Source organism: Heterocephalus glaber, unplaced genomic scaffold, assembly GCF_053883595.1.
Source record: "Heterocephalus glaber isolate CG9 unplaced genomic scaffold, H.glaber_assembly_v1.0 deba00000474, whole genome shotgun sequence".
NCBI classification, from domain to species: domain Eukaryota; kingdom Metazoa; phylum Chordata; class Mammalia; order Rodentia; family Bathyergidae; genus Heterocephalus; species Heterocephalus glaber.
The window spans coordinates 316,657-326,470 of record NW_028258146.1 but is presented as its reverse complement, the minus strand read 5'-3'; the positions used below and the strand labels follow the sequence as shown (position 1 = coordinate 326,470).

General features: G+C 37.7%; 1 pseudogene; it reads right to left on the bottom strand.

The window, feature by feature from the left end:
- Positions 1-340: 340 nt before the first annotated feature.
- LOC101701012 (HAUS augmin-like complex subunit 2 pseudogene) lies at positions 341-2,013 on the bottom strand (annotated as a pseudogene).
- Positions 2,014-9,814: the final 7,801 nt, after the last annotated feature.

Sequence of the window (9,814 nt, the reverse complement as noted above, 5' to 3'; positions counted from 1 at the left end):
TGAACTGTGACCACATTCATGAAATGTTACCTACGAGGGAAACTTGTTGGAGATACAGCCCCAGAGTTTTACTAGGGACTAGTCACAACAGATCCTTTTAACTGGCATGTATCAAAATTCTCAACTCCCACAAGGAAAGCAAGTGTTCAGCATAAGCCACATTACACAAACAGCTGGGTCACACTAAGCCACTCCTGTTAGTGAGAGTGGAGGGAGCTCTCCTGACAGCTGAGCACCCAGAAGGGTCAGCCAAGGACCAGACTTATCAGTAGGCCTTTGCAAGAACAGGCCTGCTATGTTATTCTTTCCTGAACACCATGACAATTCCATAGGAATAACTTCCATAGACATTTTCAGATTCAAGAAGACAATTCAGAAAGATGACTTTTTTTAAAAAAGACATAATAAAGAATTTGCTACTTGAGGAATGGTTAACTCATTTATGTTTATCAATTCAGCTATATTTTATTTGTATTAGCTTTCTGAAAAGTACATTAAGAACATATGAAAAACAAAGGAAAAGTAAATTTGGTCCTAATGAACGAATCCTGGAATCTTGGTACTCCAATACAAACTGGGCTCTTTCAGTACTGGTAGCAGCAAAGCCTATATACCCAAGTGACAATCAACCAGAAACAGACTTCATAACTATGTCATATTTATGAGCATAATTTTCTTCATCCTAACATTTTGGGGATCTGAGAAGAGGCTTCCTTTTGTTGTTCTCGCCACTTGAGTATATTCTCTGCCAGTTCCTCTGTCTCATTCACCAAAATATCCATCTTGGCTAAAGCCTTGTTCATTTTCTTTATATTTTCATCTAAATGAGAGATATTTCTAATCGTTTCAAGATAGGTTTCCAATTTCTCAATAAAAGTCACAGCCAACTATAGCAAATGTACTATGTATCTGTGATATACCACTTCCATAGGTAAGTTTTCCTGCCACATGGGTTTCAACAGCCTTTGCCTGAAGGACCTCTTCTTTTTTAGCACTGCTTCCAGATGACTGTTCATGCTTTGCAGGGTGTGACACTTCTCAGCCAAATAGGAAGGATGAACAGTATCTGCTGTTTCTTTTTCTAGTTCCAGAAGTTCAATTTCCAGGCTTTTCTGGTAGATTTCAGCTTGAATATTTGTGGTTTGCTGTAGTCTGGAGAAGTTCACAAAGCAAGGAGCTGTTTTCTTCGATATGTTTAACATCTCCTGAGAGATCACGCCGGAGCCCACAAGGTGCTTCAGCAGTAGCAGGGCGGCGTTGGGCTTGGACGCCTGGTCCCAGTGGTTAGCAGCGACCATGCTCTGGCGCGCCTCCCGTGAGCGCGCAGGGAGGGAGTGAGCCTGGGCGCCTATTAATAATAGCTACTACTGACTGAGCCTTTACTTGCTGCCTAGTCTTGTGTCAACTTTCATATCAAAATTCTATTAAATCCTCACAACTACTACTTAAAAGAAGATGCCAATAAACCACGTTTACAGATAAAGAACGTGAGGTACAGAGTCCAGGAAACTGCTAGTCACAGTACAGAGCAATGCGGCTTTCTCCAAAAGAAGATGAACTGATCTACAACTACCCCCCTCCCGCGTTAACACTGTAGATTGTAGAGACATGGGCGCGAGCGCACTGAAGTCAGACCCGCCAGCGCTCTGGGAGCCGTGGGCCTACGTTCCAGCCAGGCGATTCGGGCTCTGCGGGCCCTTAGCTCGTTTCCAAGCAAAGGAATTGAAGGTAACAGATATTAAATACGCGCACACACAGAAAAAACCGGGAGACACACTCCTGGGGCGGATCAAAGTGGCCGAGCCCAGACGGACACCAACCCAAGTGCAGCGCACGGATTAGGGTCCGACAGGCGAGAGGAAGGAGAGACACAACGGGCGACAGCTGGACCCCCAAGTCTGACAATGGTGGACACACTCCCAACCAGCGTCTGCTCCTCCTGAGCCTAGACACCAGAGGGGTCTCCGCAGAACAGACTATCGAGAACACAGACTCGCCCCGGATGGGGAGGGGGCGGAAGTGAGCGCCAAGCCTCCTGGGAAATGTAGTCCGGCTCAGCCGGGTTGCTGGACTCAACTGGCTGAGGACCCGCGAAATCCATACTCTCCTGGAACCTCAGAAACCTCCAGATGCTGTAGTTCTGCCCGCAGAAACAAGCCATTGCGTGCTTCTGAAAGGACGAGTTAACATTAGCTGTCCGGACGAAGACGGAAGGAACCATTGGGAGCAATTAATAAACCATGAAGGACTGTTTAGTGCTTTAGGGGAGAAGGGAAGTCTACAGAGATCACTCCCGATGGTTTTCCCATTGATCTTTCTCCATAGACTAAGCCAGGCTGTAGCGCTCCTTCAAAGAGCCTAACACAATAATCCCACACTTTTATCCAGGAATCCTGGCGGATGACTAGGCTTTCACTTTTTGGCTGCTCCACGCACATCAGCTGGCCCATTCTACAGGGGTTCCCATCCCTCTGCACCTGTAGCTCAGAATACATTGTCCTTTGATAGCCCTCTGGGTTGTTATCACCAAAGTACTGAATTCATGGAGCAGTGGAGCTCTTAGTAGAATGTTTACGTATCTTTGTAAAAAAAACAAACAAAACAAAAAGTTATATCCTATTTGTTATATTCTGTTTCCTAGCCACTTGCATATCCATCATAGTTCTCCAAATCCCTTGGTGATTAATTTCTCCAGATGCAGTTTCTTCAGCTCCTTGGGGATACACTCTGCATCTCACTCCATAATAGGCCCATCAGGGTGTAGCTCAACTCAATTCTACTGGGACGAGAATGAAGACAGATATATATATTATCTTTGTCGTTTCCAGAATGAGATGGTGAGAGAGTGTGTATTCTGATATTTAGATAGTTCCAGGCTTTCATCAGCCTCAACCAACAACTGTATACTCCTAAGGTGACAAAGCTGTACCTGGATTCAAACTACCTATGAGATCTTCAGACCTATGCTCTAGACTCTGTCTTTCTAAGGGCTTTTTCTGGCCAGATTGCTCTGGGCATTCACAAAGATGTTCCTGTATAGAAAGAAAACAACAATCATGCCATCCTTGTAATAGGATTTCTAAAGAATGCTAAGACCTCTACAATTTTAGGTTCAACGACCAAGAGAGAAGCCTCACAGGACATTCTTCCAGCTGGACTTCTCCTCCTGCCCCCACTGCCAAAAAATTTGCACAGCCCTCAGTCATCTAATAGTTTATTAAAAATGTGTGGAGAATAGATGGAACAGAAATGGGAAATTGTCAATAAATGTTGACACTGACTTAGATATATGAGAATTTATTGTGCTTTGTTCTCACCTTTTGTGTACGTTTGAAATTTTCCATAAATTTTAAAAATACGAGGTAAATTAAAAGATAAAGCAAGTTAGATTGTTCCTCTCCTATGCTTAAAAATTTTGGCTTTCCTTTGCAGAATGAGATCTAAAGTCTACACTAATTAGGAGTTTATGTAACCCATTTAGTGCCAAATGACTAGTACAGTATTTGCTAACATGAAAGAAAATGAAATAGAACAGAAAAGTAGAAAAAAGAGAGATTGAATTAGGTGTATCAAGAATAAGGATGGTCTTCAAAAAATTGTTCCTGTCATTTGTATGTATATACTTGATTACAGTGTAAAGTGTGGTGTGTGTGTGTGTGTGTGTGTGTGTGTGTGTGTGTGTGTGTGTCCTTCTGGTCATGGTCAAAGGAGCTTGAAAATTATTGCTCTATTGATGAGTCTCCAACCTCATATCATTCTCTCCTACACCCTACCTCTTATCTTTTGTACCTCCATATTTCAATCTTTACCATCCTTCTTCCTACTCCTCCTGCCAAGTTATGACCTCAGATATCTACATAGCTTATTCCTTCACCTCCATCAAATCTTTTCTTAAATGTCATCTTTAACACTAGTGTCTTCCCTCAACACCCTATAAAAATAGAAGCCCTGCAATATCATTCACTATCTCCTTTACCAGCCTTATAATTTCTTTATGATATTTATATTCACTTGATATTACATATTTATTTATGTGTTTATTTGTTTACTGTCTCACTATCTTGACTCCAAATATCTCTTTTGCTTTGACCAATGTATCCAAATCAAGCACCTAATAAATATTTGTGTTGTCCTCTGTATTCCTTTATTAGATCAGCTGCTAGATATTTTCTGTTGAGCTTGGATTGGTATTTTAAATTTTTATTATGCTATAAATATCACACATCCAAAAGAATTCATAAAGCTTAATTAGTAAAATAAATGTCTGTGTATCCACTAGTTAGCTTAACACATACTGCAAGTGGTATATTACTTTCTATTGCTGATGGTATACAGAGGAATATTATTGACATTATTAGTAAACTGACCTTCAGTATGGAAACTTTGCTAAGCTTTATAGTTTTAATGATTTGTTGATTCTTTTAGATTCTCTAAGTAGATAATAATCTCAAGACACATCACCAGGAATAGGTAAAAAAAATAAAATGCATATATTATGAGTTCATTTTATATGAGTTCATTTAATCCTCGTATACATAACTCATTTAATCTCAATCATCCTATGAAGTAGATATTCTTCATTGTTTCTGCTTTACAGATTAGAGAAACTCAGGTACAGAGAGGTTAAATAACATACTTGAGGTCAAACTACAAGCAGCAGAGCCAAGATTTTAAATTCCAAACCTGGTCACATGGCTTGAGAGTCTAGTTTCTTTTTCTTTTTTTACTGTTTGTACTGACTGTCGACTAATTGTCATTCACAAATCGTCTCCTTTCTTTCAGGCTTCTATCCTCTTCTAGCTCTTACCCTGTTTGTGTGTGTGTGTGTTGTTGTTGTTGTTGTTGTTGTTACTGTATGGGACAAGTTCTCTTCTACTATATTAAATAATAGCAATTTAAAGAGGATGCTCCTAAGATCTTTGGTTAAATTCACATTTTCTCTGGATTTTTGGTATATAGATGTTATCCAATTAAGCAAGTAAATTGAGGCTTTTTAAAACACCTAATCATTAATAGATCTTGAGCTCTTTATAAATGATGTCTTAGTTACTTTCTCATTGCTTGAACAAAATACCTGACACCCACAAGTTAAAGGAGGAAAGGTTTATTTTAGCTCATAGTTTGCAAAAGATTCATTCCATAGTTTGCTGACTCCAAGGCGTGGCAGCATGGCAAGGAGCATAACAGAGAAGAGACAGTCCTTGGCAAGGCAGGCAGAAAGCAGTGAGCCTACCTTCCTTCTTTCCCTTTATATTTCATCCAGGCTACAAGCCTATTTTGATTGGCGTCCCCACTCCCAATGTGGAACTTCCCAATATCCACACTCAGAACTATGCTAAACCAATCAGTGGATTGATGCAGTTATCACACCTTTAATCCAATAGTACATACCCATGATCCAGCTTCCTCCGAAACCCCACCTATGAGCACATGAGGCTTTGAGAGGGACTTTTAGATATAAGCCATAACAAATGATTTTGTTACGACTGAGTTTATCATTTGACTTTTCTCCTTTAGAGTTCATTAATGATGGGCTGGGATATAAGAGGCCAGTCAGTCCTTGGATCTGCCAAGAGAGGTGTGCAGCGAGAAATAAAGAAAAAAGACAAAGAGACACACTTTCAAAGTACATGGGGGCTCGGAGGTCAATGCCAGAGTGGGCAAAGACAAAAACACTCCAAGCTAGCCACTATTTATTGGGTGCACATAATAATCAGAGGGAGTATCAGATGACTCAGAGGGCAGCAGTAATCTTATGTTGATGAGAATCTTACGTTGATGAGGATCTTAGGTTCATGAGGATCCTAAGTTGACCAGGATGGTGAGATGGGAAAAGCATTCTTACAACAATAGGTGGGATGAGATAGCAGGCTAATAAGGAATTTGTCCTTCCCCCAGGTGAAACCTTTCTCTTTTTTTTTTTAATTGCTACTTAGTTCTCAAAGAACCAGGATGTCTTCAGCTAATGTAACTTGCCCTGGAGTGTCACAGCATCACAAGACCATTGAGTCCTCAGCTGTGACCAGAGGCACATGAGTTATGTTTCCTCATGCCATAGCCAGCCCACACAACAGGAAGACATTAGGCCTCAGACACCCCTAACCATAACTTAATTATGAAATGATTTTTCTCCAAGAATTATTTAAAATGGCTCTCGATTCTGGGGATGTAGCTCAGTAGTAGGAGAATTGTCTAGCATGCCTCAGCCCTGGACTTGATCCCATCACCATAAAAAAATTAAAAAATAAAAATAGGGCCGATCAAGGTAGCAAATTTCATAGCTAGATTTTCTGATGTTAAGTTGTACTTTATCATGATATAGGTTAAATTCAGTTGATTGTTATTCAGTGAATTTGAGGTGAGGAGGAGTATTTTGAGGGGACTTAATGGCAATGTGTCTTTCACTGTTATACATTTTTATTTTGGATACCGGGGATCGAACTCAGGTCCTTATGCTTGTGCAGCAGGTGGCAAAACCACTGAACTAAATACCCAGCCCTGTAATACATTTTTTATTCAAATATATACTGTGGTTTTAAAAATCATATCTCATATTTTCTTAACCTATCTATTGAACCAGCATTTGCTTTTGATAATCTTCTCCATTGATTTTTATGTACTTTATTTCATTGATTTGGACTATTTGTTAGAGTAAGTCCCCATTTATGAATGGGTTCCATTCAGAGAGAACATTCATAAGTTAGATTCATTCATAAGTCTGACAAAGTGAATCTTATAGGTATCTGAGAAAGTTTGCAACTTGAATGTTCGTAAATTGGGACTTACTTTACTTCTATCTTTCTTGTTCTTTTGGCTTAGTTTGTTCCTCTTTTTAACTCCTTGCATGAACTCATTAGCTCATGATTTCCAATTTTTCTTAAATGTATTTGAAATAATACATTTTCCTCTAAGTACTTTCTGCATCCTACAATTTTGAATGAATTTTCTAATTGTGATTCAAGTCTAGGTATTTCCAAATTTCTCTCATTATTTTCTCTTCAACTCAAAATTTATTTAGTATTACATTTTCCTTTTTGTTTTAATATTCAGAAATAAGAAATTTTAGCTTTCTTTCTCTTTTTTATTTCTACTGTCAATAGATGTGATCAGTGAGAACAGATACATGTTGTCCACTGTGGTAACAAGTAGCCATATGTGAATATTGGGTCCTTAAAATGTGCCTACTCTGAATTGAGAAGTCCTATATGTGTAAAATACTTAGGAAAAGGAGAATGGATTTGGTTGAGAAAGATCGTAGGAGATCCTAAAAACATCATGGTGACACTTATATTACTAACTCAAAGGTGGATCAGGCGGGCTCAATGGGACAGTAACATAAGATCTAGCAAGCTCAACATCATAATCTCAAAACTAGAGGAAAAAGAAATTAGTATCAAAACTATTTAAATAAATGATAGTAGATAACTTCCTAAATTTGGTGAAAGATACAAACTTTCATTTGCAAGAAGATGAACAAACCCCAAATAAAATAAACAAATAAATCTGTCCTAAGATACGTCATAATTAAAATGCTACAAAGAAAAGACAATGAAAATATCTGAGAAAAATGTGAAGAGAAGTCTAACATTATCTATAGCAACAATGGCGAACATTTTAGAGACCAAGTGCCAAACTGGAACTCAAACCCCACTTATTTATTGCAAAGTGCCAATACTGCAATTCAACCTGAATACTGAGGTTTCAGTTTAGAAAAAACAACTCTACATTAACATCTTTTGTCTTAAAAGAAAAACACAGGGTTGGGGATTTAGCTCAGTGGTTCCGCCACTTCCCCACAAGCGCAAGGACCTGAGTTCAATCCCTGGTACCAAAAAAAGAGAAAAGAAAAGAAAAGCACAATAACATGTGTGCCATAGGATTGCCACCACTGATCTACAGGGTAATACCAATTTGAATAACTGTATGTTTCCCGTGTAAAATCATGAAGTCAAAAAAGAAATTGTAGCTCAGTGGTAAAGTATTGTCCTAGCATCATGTTTAAGATCCTGAGTTCCATCCCCAGCACCAACCACGTAGAAAAAAAGAAATGGAATATTTTTTCAACTGCTTCCCATTTGAAAGAAAAGAACTGTCAACCATGAATTGCATATCTAGTGAAACTAACCTTCAGGAATGAAGAGAAAATCCAGATGTTCTCAGATTAATGGAAACTAAAATAATTTGTCTCTACCAGACTTAGCTTTAAAAAAGGGCTAAAGAAATTATTCAGATGAAAATGAAATAAATGAGAGAATCATGGAGCACCAGAAGAGAAAAAAGAACAATAGAAATTGTAGAAATATGGACAAATCCAAACAAGTTTTACAAATATATAAAGTTTATCATTTGTCCAGTATGATGTTTTTATCTTGAATTTACTTTTATTCATGATAATATTTTTTACCTGACTTTACGTTTAGTTTATATTTGCCTCATACATTTTTGTTATCATTTTGTTTTTAACCTTTTTGTATTTTATGGCTTTAAATGTGTGTTTTCTAAAGAATATATTGCTAAATCTTGAATTTTTTAAAATCTATTTTTATCTCAAACTGAGATCCTCTCCCTATTGATAGGTAGATTGGCTTATTTATATTTATAGTGATAAATAATAAGACAGGTCTTTTTTTCTGTCTTCTCCATTAACCAAACTTTCTTTTTTTATTTTTTGCTTTTTGTTTTCTTTGTGTCTGGGTTTCTATCAAATAATCAGTACTCTTCTTCTAGTTTTTCTTTTCCATTAAGTTTATTGGTATATTTTAGTTATAAAATACAGTTACATTCATCATTGGGATCTTGTACCTTTACATGTGTTATCTTGGTTCTTATTTTTTTTCCCCCTTCCGCTACCCTCCCTTCACCCCCTCCACCCTTCCCTATTTGCAAAGATTTTGTTTCCATTTTTTTCCTTTTCTCATATTTTCTCTTTTCCCTTCTTTCCTTTCCCCTACCCCTCCCATTTCCCCTACTCCTTTAGACCTTTTCTTCCTATTACACAATATCAATTATACATTTTTTAAATTACAATATCAAGATCTAGGAGACATTACCACAGATTTTACAGAACTTAAAGGGATTAGAAAGCATATTACAAAAATCTTTTTTGAAATAAATTTGACAACTTCTAAGAAGTACCTTGGAAGACAAATTAATGAAACTGACTCTGGAGGAAATATAAAATTTGAATAGCACCTATTAAAGTATATTCCTAGCTTGAAAACCGACCTATATGACAACAGGGCTCATATACATTTTAACTGATGAATTATATCAAACATTTAAATCAGAAAAAAGAAAGAACACTTCTCCCCTCATTTTAGGAAATCAACATTGTGCTAATATTAAAACTGGATAAAGATAATAGAAGAAAAAAGTATGAACATAGATAAAAATTTGTTTAACAAAACAAACTATTAGAAGTCAGATCTGACAGGATGTAGAAAGTAGTTTCATTACAGGGATGGCAGTGTTGGTTCAGGATTGGAAGATCCACACCCAAAAGTCATCATTTTAACAGAGGAAAGGAAAAAGCCGTGTGATCCTGTCACTAGTTGGAGAAAAAGTATTAGACTAAATTCTACAGCTGTTTATGGTAAAAGCTATCAGGAGACTAGAAGTAGAACAGAACCTTCTCAACAGATCAAAGACATGTACTCCACACTTCCAGCAAAAACGCCTTATATGAATGGAGAAGATACAAGGCTTTCTCCCTAAGCTGGGGAACAAGGGCAGATATGCCTATTCTTCATCTGTCCATTAAACTTTGAAACCTAGTCCCCACCAAAATAGTCTGGCAATAAAATGACACAACTAG